This window comes from Salvia miltiorrhiza, chromosome 8 (assembly GCF_028751815.1).
Source record: "Salvia miltiorrhiza cultivar Shanhuang (shh) chromosome 8, IMPLAD_Smil_shh, whole genome shotgun sequence".
Taxonomy (NCBI): Eukaryota; Viridiplantae; Streptophyta; class Magnoliopsida; order Lamiales; family Lamiaceae; genus Salvia; species Salvia miltiorrhiza.
The window spans coordinates 33,715,425-33,729,310 of NC_080394.1; the positions used below are offsets into that span (position 1 = coordinate 33,715,425).

General features: G+C 36.6%; 1 long non-coding RNA gene across 1 annotated transcript; it reads right to left on the minus strand.

The window, feature by feature from the left end:
* Positions 1–2,222: 2,222 nt before the first annotated feature.
* LOC130997839 (uncharacterized) lies at positions 2,223–5,020 on the minus strand. The gene is made up of 3 exons (XR_009093230.1): positions 4,676–5,020; positions 4,455–4,595; positions 2,223–2,519 (listed from the first exon to the last, which is right to left on the minus strand). It is a non-coding gene; the product is annotated as an uncharacterized LOC130997839 (long non-coding RNA).
* Positions 5,021–13,886: the final 8,866 nt, after the last annotated feature.

Below are 13,886 nucleotides of genomic sequence, written 5' to 3' on the forward strand. Positions count from 1 at the left end.
TCGACGGCCATCTCTTTCTATCCGCTGCGTTTTTCAACGCCCTCGATCAAAGCTCAGATAATTCCACTCCAGTTTACCTTTTTCAATAAATTTGAATTAAAAAAATAGTGGGGTGGGAGCCTCAGTTTGGATTTTTTGACTATGCTTCGAGAGTAGGTCCATATGCTTGACCTTTATACTCGCTGCGTGTCCCCTTTTTCATCTGAAAATGAAATTGCAATTATTTCTTTTCCTTCTAATTTGTCAGGTTCTGTTGCCTCCTCGAGCACTGCATAACTGATTATTAGTATTTCTCTAAATATAGTTTATACATATCACATTTTAAGAGCATCTCCAATGCATCGGGTCTTAGAGAAGATTTTAGATGGTGGTCCTCAGTGAGGGCTGGGAATTTCGGGATCGGGTAATCGGGTACCCGATACCCGACCCGAAAAAATCGGGTATCGGGTACCCTATACCCGAAAAATTAGGGGTCGGGTTCGGGATCGGGTATTTAGGGTCTAAAAAAATCGGGTATCGGGTATATCCGAAATACCCGAATATTTAATTAAATGTATTTTAAATTCCCTATTTCCCTAATTCCCTTCGCCAGTTCGCCCATATTCGCCCAAATTCCACCAAATTCCCTATTTCCCTTCCTTTCCCAAATTCGCCCAAATTCCCTATTCGCCAAATTCCAGAGTCTCCGTCTCCGCCTCCCGCCCTGCTGTTCCAGAGAATCTCCGGCCTCCCACCCAGCGCCCCTCGCCCGCCCGCCGTTCCCGTCTCCTCGACGTCGCGACCCTCGCCAATCGCCCCCAGATCCGAGACCCTTGCTCAGTCGCCCAGCCGTTTCCGATACCCTCGACCCTCGCCAGTCGTTCCCGTCGTTCCGCCGCCGCCTACGACTTCGCCCCGCAGCAGCCAGCCGCACCGCCTCCGAGCTCCAACAGGCGCTGCTGCTTCTTCTTCTTCCTCTTATTTTTTTTTTAAATAAACATATATGCTTTTTTTTTGTCTTGGTTTGAGAATTGAGCAAAAAAAATGAAATTCTGTACAGATTTGAAAGTTGCTACAAATCGACGGTGGGGGTTGAATTTTGGTGGAATTTCGTTGTGAGTTTTGATTTCTTCGATGGAAACTGGAAATTGGAAACGGGAAACTGAGTCGACTCGGGTAATTTAGGGTATCCGAATACCCGACTCGGGTATTACCGTTTTAGGTGTTCGGTTATCCGAATACCCATTAAAAAAAATTAAAACTCACAATAATTTGCTAATTAGAGGATTTGAACCATAGTCTTCACAAAATACACAAAGCAACTTATCCACTTAACTAAAACTCATCTTTGTACTTTAAATATAACATAATTTTATTTTAGATAAAAACTTATTTCTTTTTAATTAATAATTAAAAATATAATATATATATATATATATAAACAAAAAATAATTAATTAAATAATTTTCGATTATTCGGTTAACCCGAATCGGTTATCGGGTTAACCGATAGCTGAATTTTTTTTTAAAAGTGATAACTGAAACCGATCCAATAATAAAAACTTTTGGTTATTGGATCCCCGAACCCGAAAATTTCGGTTCGATTAATAGATTATCCAAAACCCGATAACCAATTAGACAACCCTAATAGCAATACCATCTTTTATACTCCCTTCTTTGTTCCAATTATTTTAAATCATTTCTTTATATATAAAAGATTAGGAAAAAAATAGAAAATATTAATCATTAAATTTTACAATTAATTGGATTAGGCCCACTTATCCTCTCTCTCTCTCTCTCTCTCTCTCTCTCCCCGCACCATGAAACCCTAAGTTGTCTCTTTCTCATTTCTCACTTCTCTCATGGCGGCGCCTCCTTCATCCGGCGGTGATCTCCATGGCTATGGATGTATTAATCCTCATCGCCCCCAACCAAGATGATTTATAAAGCTCATAGTCTTGTAGCACTACGACAACACAATGGACTCTACTAGTTGTTATTCCCTCCGTCCCAATATTCATGGCTCAAAACTTTTGGGCACGAGTATTTAGGAGAGTTAAAGTAGTTGTAAAAGTAGTATTTATTCCAACTATTTTATTCCTTAACACTCTTTTTTAACAAAGTGCATTATAAAATAAATTAAATGACAAAAACTTAAAATGCCAAAAATGAACCTGGAACAGAAATTAAAAAAGTGGCGACTGGAACAGAATGCAAAAAAGGCGCCAGAACTTAAAATTTCCCTGGAAACCAAAATTTTCATTTCAACCAAATTTTTCGAATTACACCAAGTTTGTTTCCCTCTACAAAATGCACAATAGCTATTCTCTATAAAAGAGAGTCATTCTACATTCTTAAATCATTCTACTATTACATCCAAAAAATAGAAAATGAGAAGAAAAGACTTGACAAGTGAGGAAAGAGCTGCACTAATTCAGTTCTTGATCGTTGACAACAAGAATGGCAAGCCACCACGAGGTAAAATGAAGGTTGTCGAACTCAAGTTCGACGTCTCTCGGCGAACCGTTTGTCGTCTTTGGGCTGAGGCAAAGCAAAAACAACAGCAAGGTCAGTTTATAAGTTTACAAAGTAGGAAAATATGTAGAACAAGGAGAAGAAGAGTTGAAATTGATCTAGAGTTAATTGCAAGCCTGGAATTAACTAAAAGATCAACCATAGGAAGATTGACTAGTGGCATAAACTACAGCAAGAGTACCGTAGGGAGGTGGATAAATCAGGGGCTGATCAAGACTCATACAAGTGCTATAAAACTTGACCTTACAGCCCCAAATAAGCTGTTAAGGTTGAGGTTTTGTTTAGAGGCAATCGAGTATGACAGGCTGCTAGAGAAATTGCAGTTCAAAAGCATACAAAACACTATCCATATCAATGAGAAGTGGTTCTACATCACCAAATCTTCTCACAGATTTTATTTAACTCCAACAGAGGCTGAGCCACATAGAACTTGCAAGAGTAAAAGTTCATAACAAAGGTAATGTTCATGTGTGCAGTGTGTCGACCATTATTTGGTGAAGATGGGAGTGTGCTATTTGATGGGAAGATGGGCATCTTCCCTTTCACAAAAATGGTACCAGCGCAAAGGTCAAGCAAGAATAGGGAAGCAGAGACACTTGAGCAAAAGCCAATCCAGAGCATGACAAAACAAGTAATCAAAGAGTGCCTCATCAATAAGGTATGACTAGGGCAAGAATTATGTATGTATTGTAAGTCTACAATGATAGGTGGTGAACTAATAGATGTTCTAGTGTAGTCTCAATTTTTTTTTTAAGATTTAGCTCTTGAATGTTGTTGTACAGTATTTCCAATATTGTGACAGAATATTTATTATGTTTTTCAAGTAGTGACTGAATAATTAATGTTGATTAATTAATGGAACAAATTGTTCCAGCCATTAAAGCCAAGTGGCCTTCATTTGCAAGCAAGATTATCTTCATTCAATAAGATAATGCTAGGCCACACATAAAAAATGATGACATAGAGTTTAGAGAGTGTGCAGCAGGAGATGGTTTTGACATCAACCTCCAAACTCCCCTGACACTAATATCAATGACCTTGGGTGGTTCAGGGCTATTCAAAGCCTGCAAACAGAGAGTGTTTGCTTCAATGTTGATTCTCTAGTAAATGCAGTGGTATCTTCCTTTAATGAACTTGCACCAATGAAATTAAATTTTATTTTCCTAAGCTTGCAAGGTTGCATGCTAGAGATTATGAAGGTGAAGGAGCAGAATTGCTGCAAACTCCCCCATATGAAGAAAGGGTCAATGCTCAGACAGGACATACTTCCTCTATGTTTGGAAGTTCCCATTGAAATGGTGAAAGAATGCATAGCTTATCTAAGGGAGAAAGGTGAAGTGAATGGCATGGTAGACCTAGAGAATCGCATTGGTATTCATTAAGAAACAATTGAAGGCATTGAAGCACAATTCAATGCCTTAATGTTTCTTGAATAGTGCAAATGCAGTGTGATTTTTTGTATTTTGAAAATGCCTACATAAATAGTTGAAAAGGCAACAAGTTATAGTGCTTGAAATCATTTTTTGTAAACTGACCAGTGTATGGCAGTGTAGTGTGAATGAATGCTTTTATTTTTGCACAAGTGAAGCTTTTGTTTTTTGCACAAGTTCTTGGGCCGCCACCAACACTACTCTACCTTGCAAAGGCATCATCCCATGAACATAATCAGACCACAACAGCAGGACACGAGACCACAAATCACCACCAACAATAGCAGCACACTAGACCACAAATCACCAACAACACACATTTCATACTCATACATCTCATTTAAATCATAGGTGTAACAAAATTTAACATATGAGCATTTTTATATCATTTCAGAACCCAAATGAACCATCAAACCTTAGTACTCTTGCATGCAGCCACAAAATCACTAAATCCAATAATTATACAGTTCTATATAAACATCCACACGAGGAAACACATGGAAGATCTCACCCAAAATAAGGGGGAAAGTAGTATGGCGAGCAAATGATGGTGGGCTTCGGATGCAGTGAGCCACCAATCGTCCGATTACCCTTCCGATTCCTTCGATTTGGCCATAGATCTAGGGTTTTGCTCGCTCAGAAAAAGGGTTCCCTATGATTCATAACACATGAGGTCAGTATCTTGAACAATTTCAAATGATTCAGTAATTGAGAGAGATATGGGGTTTCGACCTTTTCATCCTTGCGGGGCAAGGGCGGCCTGTAGATCCAATCTGCCCTAAGCTCTCTAGGTTCTTCGATCTCAGATGCACCGAGCCACAACTCTTGGGGGCCCGTCGTCATCGTCTGCGACATGGAGAAATGGTAGTACACCGGCGATGGTTCACCGAAGAAGGTGAGAGAATCTTTGAAATTGGGAATGACCTCGTCGCTTAGATACTCCTTCCAACCGAAGGAAGGTTCCATCACGGCGATTAAGGGCGGCAGGATGAACGCAAGGACGACGGCAGAGTGAAGAACGGAGAGTGAATGGCGGCGCTAATGAGACACGAGACCAAAGAGAGAGAGTGACAGAATCGGTGGGGTGGGCGTGTAATTTAGGGGTAGTTTATAAGTTTAAATACTACACTTAATTTCATTACTAATTGTACCCTAATTACACCTAAAAAAAGGAAACGAGCCAAGTAACGTGGGACGACTCAAAAAGGAATATGAATCATGAATATTGGGATGGAGGGAGTATTTGACATTTATCCGACTTAATCAAAATTTAAAGTAGCATGAGAAATTATATATATATATATATATATATATATAGGGGATGACTAAAATAAAAACACTTCATAAAATATAAAATATAAAATATAAAATATAAAATATAAAATATAAAATATAAAATATAAAATATAAAATATAAAATATAAAATATAAAATATAAAATATAAATAATTTCCAGCCCTTAGATCATCAAGATCTACGGTTGATTCGTAACCCTGTTGGATGAATTAGTGGTCCTGAGTTCGAATCCCAAAGGTAACAAAAATTTACTTTTCACAATTCGTAACTATGTTGGATGAATTCATACGTGTTCTACATAAACTTCGTACATTGAAAAACGTTTTTATTTTTATTTTAAAAAGTGTTTTCACGGTAGCTCTTCCCTATATATATATATATATATAGGCCAAGGTTCAATGAAGAAGGCCTAAATGTAAGAGAAAAAAGAGAAGAAATATGAAGCCTTGATTTTTGTCTAATCAACGGATGAGATTAAATATTTTGTTTACTATCATAAAGCCTACAAATTATACGTAAGGGATAATAGAGTAAATTTAATTATATTGTAACTGTCTTCACCCAATAAATAAGGAATCTCACGGTTTTATTTAATGTTATTCCCTATTAGAATTTATTTAATATTCTTTATAGATTGTTGCTACTTAAATTCACACCAAACAACTAATAGCATTATTATAATATTTTCATTAGCATTATTTTTCATGGTCCGGTCAAGGTAATTGAATTGTTTGTTTTCTTTCTTGTTTTAATTTTCATTATCATTTTTTAAATACGTTTCTTAGAATTATGCAATGAATGTCATTTGATTTTTATTGAACACGATTGTATATTGTTTCGAACATAATAGATAAGTATATGAACATAACATTTCCCTGCATTGGAATATCACAATTTGGATGAACTTTTTATATATTTTAATGAACTTACAGCCAAATTGTTATGCATTAACAACACAAATTCAAATCCCTCCCTTTAACTCAACTTTTTTTTATATCCATCTTTATATTCATCTTAAATCCATTGAACTTAAGTTCAATGGATTGTATGGACCGAGTATTCATTATAAACACTTTTTGTTCTCCATGTTCATCAAACTTGTGATATAAGTTCAATAATTGTTGTATCCAGATCGATAGCCAAATCTGCAACAAAGATATTTATATATTTCAGTCCATTAATCGAAAATATGAATACAACCACAGAAAAAATACAAAGAATATCATAACACATAACATGAAATCCAATGGAACTATTCAAAGGTAATTACAAATGTTATCGCCATCTTCAAAAGGAATAGAGAAAATTGTGGGATTTGATTAGATTTCCTTAATCAGATGAAATAAAAATTACGTAGATAGCCCTGACGAATCTGAAATTAATATTCCAGACATATAATTATTTAATGAAGTGATCTTTGTGATCAAAATCTGATCCGTCGAATTCTATTAATTTAATGGACTAGATTACTTCTTAATTTACTATCTTAGGGGCCTTTTCTATAGAGTTGAACCCTATATATATATATATATATATATATATATATATAGGGTTAGGTTTTATAGAGAAATTAATTTTTTTTTTCTGAAAGTTAGGAACGTTGAACATGTTAATAATTTTTTATGAACATAGTAATAATTTTATTGAACGTTTGAGGACGTTTGGGGATCGAATCCTGGAGTGCAAAATTTTAAACAAATACATTTTTTCAACAAATACGTTCGTTCATAAAAAATTATTGACATGTTCATCACAATTATTAATATGTTCATCCAAATCTGGACACAAGACTTATTCTTAATTCTGCACCGTTTGTAGGGCTGGCAAGTTTGGGATCGGGTATCGGGTATCGGGTACCCGATTACCCAACCCGAAAAAATTAGGTATCGGGTACCCTATACCCGAATAATTCGGGATCGGGTATTAGGGTGTGAAATAATCGGGTATCGGGTATACTCGATCGGGTATCGGGTAAATCCGAAATACCCGATATTTTAATTAATAAATTTTAAATTATTTAATTAAATTAAGTATGAAACTTAAAAATTAAAATTAAAACTAAAGTCTAAACCTCAGTACCTCACCCCTCTGTTCCCGTTTGTTTTGATTTGATTTCCTCCCTCCCCAAATCGTCCCAGCCCTAACTCTGCATTCCCGCGCGGCCGGCCCACTCCAGTCTCCAGAAATCGTTCCCGTCTCCGGCGTGGGAGGCGGCGCCCCTCGCCTGCCCGGCGTCGCCGTCGTTCACATTTAAGAGCTAGTCGTCCCAGCCTCCCCAGTCCCACAAGGCCGCGACTCCCACTGCGACCCTCGCCCAGTCAGCAGTCGCCCCGTCGTTCGCCTCCGAGCTTGTCTCCCCGCAGCAGCCGTGTCACCTCCGAGCTCCGACGACAGGTGAGCTTCTTCTTCTTTTTCCTTTTTTTTTGTTTTTTGTTTTATATATAGATTTCGAATTCATTTCCTTGTCATTGATGTCAATGTGGTTAGAGAGGACTTGTTAGAATTTCGATTTGACGATTTCCTATTCTTGGTAAAAATTTCTATTAACAAACTTCTTTGGTTTTGTTAATTTAGCCTAAAATATATAGAGGGTGTGCTTGGTTTTGTGCATCGAATTTATTAGAAAAACTGAATTTTTCTATACTTTTCGATTTTTTTTAATTCGGGTATTAGGGTACCCGAATACCCTATTAAGTCAAATCGGGTAATTCGGGTACCCTATTATCCGATTTACCCGAATTTACAGTTTGACTTTGGAAATTGGCAGTTTGACCGGGTAATTTAGGGTACCCGAATACCCGACTCGGGTACCCAAGTCGGGTATTAGGGTACCCGATTTACAAATCGAGTTTGGGGTCGGGTATCGTTTTCGGACCTTATTCGAGGTCGGGTACCCGATCCTGACCCGATTCCCAGCCCTAACCGTTTGATGGATCATGATCAATTGATGAGATTGTTTCTCACTTCTTTAAATATTTGTCTTTCTCAATAGAACTTTTACCTATATATATATAGGTAAAGAGTTACCGTGAAAACACTTCTTAAAATAAAAATAAAAATATTTTTCAATGTACGAATTTTATGTAGAACACGTATGAATTCATCCAACAAGGTTACGAATTGTGAAAAATAAATTTTTGCTACCTTTGGAATTCGAACTCAGGACCACGAATTCATCCAACAGGGTTACGAATCAACCGTAGATCTTGATGTTCTAAGGGCTAAAAATTGTTTATATTTTATATTTTATATTTTAAGAAGTGTTTTTACTTTAGCCCTCCCTTATATATATATATATATATATATATATCATGCTTTAAACTTTATTTGACATTTATCCGAGTTCATCCAAGCTGCATGAGGAATTATTTATATGTATATGTATATCATGCTTTAAACTTAATATATATATATATATATATATATATATATATATAGGGCTACAGTGAAAACACTTCTTAAAATATAAATATAAACGTTTTTTAATGTACAAATTTTATCCAACAAGGTTACGAATTCATCCAACTGGGTTACGAATTGTGAAAAATAAATTTTTGCTACCTTTGGGATTCGAACCCAGGACCACGAATTCATCCAAAAGGGTTACGAATCAACCGTAGATCTTGATGATCTAAGGGCTGAAAATTGTTTATATTTTATATTTTAAGAAGTGTTTTTATTTTAGCCCTCCCCTATATATATATATATATATATATATATATATATATATGGTTGCATTCTGCGGAAACACAATATTAGATGGAGAATGAAGTCGCAATCTGGTTCGTCAGATCAATCTTGATCAAAGGCTGAGATTAGAAGTTAATATAATTAAAATTGGTAAGATTCATAATATACCTTAATTTACTCCCTTCTCTCTCCTCTCTCTATCTCCCGTCACCCCTCACCTCTCTCCTCTCTCTCTCTCTCTCGTCCCCTCTCTCTCTCTCTCTCTCTCTCTCTTAAAATCAAAATACATAATTAAGTTCATGAAACTATATCTGAAAGTTCGTAAAACTGTATTTGCAAGTTCATAAAACTATATCTGCAAGTTCAATCCTACTCTCCCATCTACCTCTTTCTCTCTCACGATTTTCCCCCATTAAACACCAGAAAACTTCAACACCATTCAAGACAAGTTCAACACAAGTTCAGAAGTTCAATACCACAAATTCAAAAGTTCACAGAATTATACGTATAAGTTCAATAAAATTATTTACAAAATCTGCCGCCCCATTCCTCTTCTCCGGCGAATGTTAAATGCACGGAGAAGGGGGCGGCGGCCGGAGTTTAGAAGGCGGCGGTGGTGGCTGAACTTGGGGCGTTCGAAGGCGGCAGTGGTGGCTGAACTTGAGGGCGTTCGAAGGCGGCAGTGGCTGAACTTGGGCGGCGGTGGCTGAACTTGAGGGGGTTCGAAGGCGTCGGTGGCTCTGAACTTGAGGGCGGCGGTGGCTCTGAACTTGTGGGCTGAACTTGGGCGGCGCCGAGGAAGGAGGTGGTGCCTTCACGCCGTCGAACTCGTCGCCGTACACCACCACCCCTCCGGCCACGTTCACCGCCAGCAGCGCCGTCGTGCACACCCCGCCCGTCAGCGACGTCGTCAGGAACACCATCCCCGCGGTCCCCAGGAACAACATCTGCCACGCTACAGCGGCCCCCCAAATCGTCCACCAATACGCCGCTGCACCGCGATCGAATCCCCGCCGCGCTCTCGAATTACAAGTCCGTGAACCCGCCGTCCGCCGCCATCCCCGCCGTGGCGAACGCCGTGGCCGAGAGCCCCATCAGCAGCTGCATCTCCACCACCATCGCGTAGCACCGCACCTCGCGGTAGATCACCTCCATCACCGGCAGATAGACGGCGAAGGAGATCCCCGCGCCTAGGGTTGAGAAGAATCCGATCAGGTAGCGGCGGCGCGTCAGAGCCGCCGGCCGATCGCCGCGCCACCTTTTGTGTGTGTTCTCTATGTGTGTGTGTGTGTGTTCTGTGTGAGAGACGAGAGAGAGAGGGAAAAAGGGACGGGAGAAAGAGAGAGAGGAGAGAGGAGAGAGGGAAAAAGTGACGGAAGAGAGAGAGAGGAGAGAGGAGAGAGGAGAGAGGGATGTGAGTAATTTAAGGGATACTAATATTAGCTTTTAATCTCAGCCCTTGGTTAAAATCGATCTAACGAACGAGATTATGACTCTAGACTTTGCAAATATTTATGTTCTTGTTGAACTCTTCCCTATATATATATATATATATATATATATATATATATAAGGGCTAAATTTATGGTCCTGAGTTCGAATCCCAAAGGTAGCAAAAATTTATTTTTCACAATTCATATACCTTTATATAGCGAATTCATACGTGTTTTACATAAAATTCATACATTAAAAATTGCTCTTATTTCTTATTTTAAGATGTGCTCTCACGGTAGCCCACCCCTATATATAATTCATACGTGTTGTACATAAAATTCATACATTAAAAATTGCTCTTATTTCTTATTTTAAGATGTGTTCTCACGGTAGCTCACCCCTATATATATATATATATATATATGAATTTTTAATGTATGAATTTTATGTACAACACGTATGAATTCGCTGTATAAAGGTATGAATTGTGAAAAAATAAATTTTTGCTACCTTTGGGATTCGAACTCAGGACCATAAATCCATCCAACAGGATTACGAATCAACCGTAGATCTTGATGATCTAAGGGCTGAAAATGATTCTTATTTTATATGTTAAGAAATGCTTTTATTTTAGCCCTTCCCTATATATATATATATATATATATTTTAAGTTTAAAGCATGATATACATATACATGTAAATAATTCCTCATGCAGTTTGGATTAACTCGGATAAATGTCAAATAATTACTAATAAAGTTTAAAGCATGATATATATATATATATATATATATATATATATATATATATATGGGGAGGACTAGAATAAAAACACTGTTAAATGTATAAAATATAAATGATTTTCTGCCCTTAGATCATCAAGATCTACGGTTGATTCTTAACCATGTTGGATGAATTCGTGGTCCTGAGTTCAAATCCCAAAGGTAGCAAAAATTTATTTTTCCCAATTCGTAACTCTGTTGGATAAATTCATATGTGTTCTACATAAAATTCGTACATTAAGAAACGTTTATATTTTATACACTTAAGAGTGTTTTCATTCTAACCCACCCCTATATATATATATATATATATATATATATATATATATATATATATTAGTTACCTACTCAACGACAACGTGAGATTTGTAGCCAAATTTGCTTCTCATTTTAACAATTTTTACATGAAATAATATCAAGGATTACTTCCAATGAAAAATTCAAAGTAATTAGTGTATTGTGTATATATTAGCATTTCAGATCGCAAAGTCTAAATTTCCAAAGGTTAGGAATTAAACACATAAATTTATATTAGATCATTTTGTGTCAGGATTCATATTTAGATGCAAATTATATTCGCTAAGATATCTGTAATTTTATTGATATTTAGATCATATTATAGGCACTATCACATTTATAAGATAGTCTTAAATAAAATTCTTTATGGTGAATAGGTGAAATGTGGTATGGGAGATTTTTGTACGAGCAAATAGAATTTCACATAGTTTGGAGGTTTTACTCTAAAATTTCCAATTTTCGTACTTATTTATCGTTTGCGTTCATAGCATATAAAGTAAATGGAAATATAAAATTTGAATTAGGCAGTGCAATTTAATCGAAGTGAAGTTCCGATTGGCCCTTTGACTTCCTTCAATCTCAAATCTCACGAAATGGGCTTTTAAAGAGGTGGGCTTCACTAATGGGTCACTAAGCTTTTTCCTGACTTTAAACATAAAGAGAATCTTCCTGCAAATCTTAGAGCATCCACAATGGGGTTCCTTGATAGCCTACTTGATAGTGGTTGTGTTATTGAGTAGGTAGTGCTGCATTGGGGTTCCTTGATAGCCTGCTTGATAACATTAGTTTTAATTTTATGTTTTTCATTTAAATTTTATTGCATAATTTAAATAACATATTTTTGTAATAACATTAGTTAAATACGCCATTAAACATAAAATTTAAAAACACCTAAAACATAAAAAAAAATTACATAAAAATTTAAAAATTACCTAAATTCGAATTTATCAATTTTTCATTTTTTTTTAATTAGGGCGCGTGCATTGCACGCGCCTTCCCTCTCCCCCCCTTCGAGCATACTCGAAGACTCGAGTATTGCTCGAGTACCTCCCCCCCGCAACGCACCTACTCGAAGGCAACGCCTTCCTCAAGGAGCCACTCGAGGAAGGTGTTGCGGGTGCTCTTAGTACTTGTTCAAATAGCCTAATGCAGATCTAACTAGACTAGAGCAACGAAAGAGGATTTTTTTTAATTAATTTTAAAATTAATCATATTTTGTGCCCTATTATTTAGAGTTTTCCATAAAAAAAAATTAAATTTTGTTTTCTATTGAAAACCTCACCTTTTAACCTTTTTCAGAAAATATTTCGCTATATGAAACTCAACGCCGGAATGTTGATTCATCTTATCGGCTTCTTAGGTGAAATTCTTTTACCACTTCACCCAGGGATGGATCCAGAATTTTTTTGTTATGGGGGCACAAAATAACTATATATATAAAATACGTACCAAAAAATTTACTACCTCCGTCCCATTAATCTTGTCATATTAATTTTTGTTTTTGGGTTGTCTCAATAGGATTGTCTTGTTTTTATTTTTGGTAATGATTTTACACTTCAAATAATGTGACTCCACACCTTTACACATTTTTACTACACTAATTTAACCCTCCTTAATAATTATGTTAAAAAAATGGGATAAGCTTATTGAAAGAGAAGGGATATTACATAAAAGTCTAAGCTCCCGTGAGGTTACATGGTTTGGGGTTTGGATTGGCAACAATAAAATACATGATTTGGGGTTTGGATTGGTTACATGGTCTGAGCTTTGGATTGGCAACCATGAGTACATGGTTTGAAGTATATATATATATATATATATATATATAATTAATAAAGGAACAATTAATGTTGTGGGGGCACGTGCCCCCATATCAAGAGCTGTGGATCCATCTCTGACTTCACCCAATTACAAAATAATATCGTTCCATCTAAACATTCGACGAGGTGACTCATCATTCTGTTGTTAAATTTTATACAACGAAATATTTTTTAAAAAATACTGCAAATTGAAGGTTATTTAATAAAAATTAAAATTAACATTATATTTTTGAAAAATGTAAAAATTTGAGGATGAAAATATATATGATTAGCTCCTAATTTTGGAATGGGTTATTAAGTTTAGGGCTGTAAATGAATAGAGCTACTCGCAAGCTATTCGATTCGAGAAAAGTTCGTTCGGAGCTCAATTTGATATTATACGAGCTGAGCTCGAACTCGATAATTTTATCGAGCTCGACTCGTTACGCTCGCGAACATATTCGGATTCGATTGTCCGCGAACATGTTTGCAAGCCTGTTCACGAACCTTCATTCGAGTTAGTACACGAGCCTTAAACGAGACGAACTCGAGCTTGAGCTCAAGTAACATATTAATTTAAAAGTTTTCCCTAAATTTTTAACGAATTCGACCTTGAACATCATGCATATGAACATTTAACGAGGCG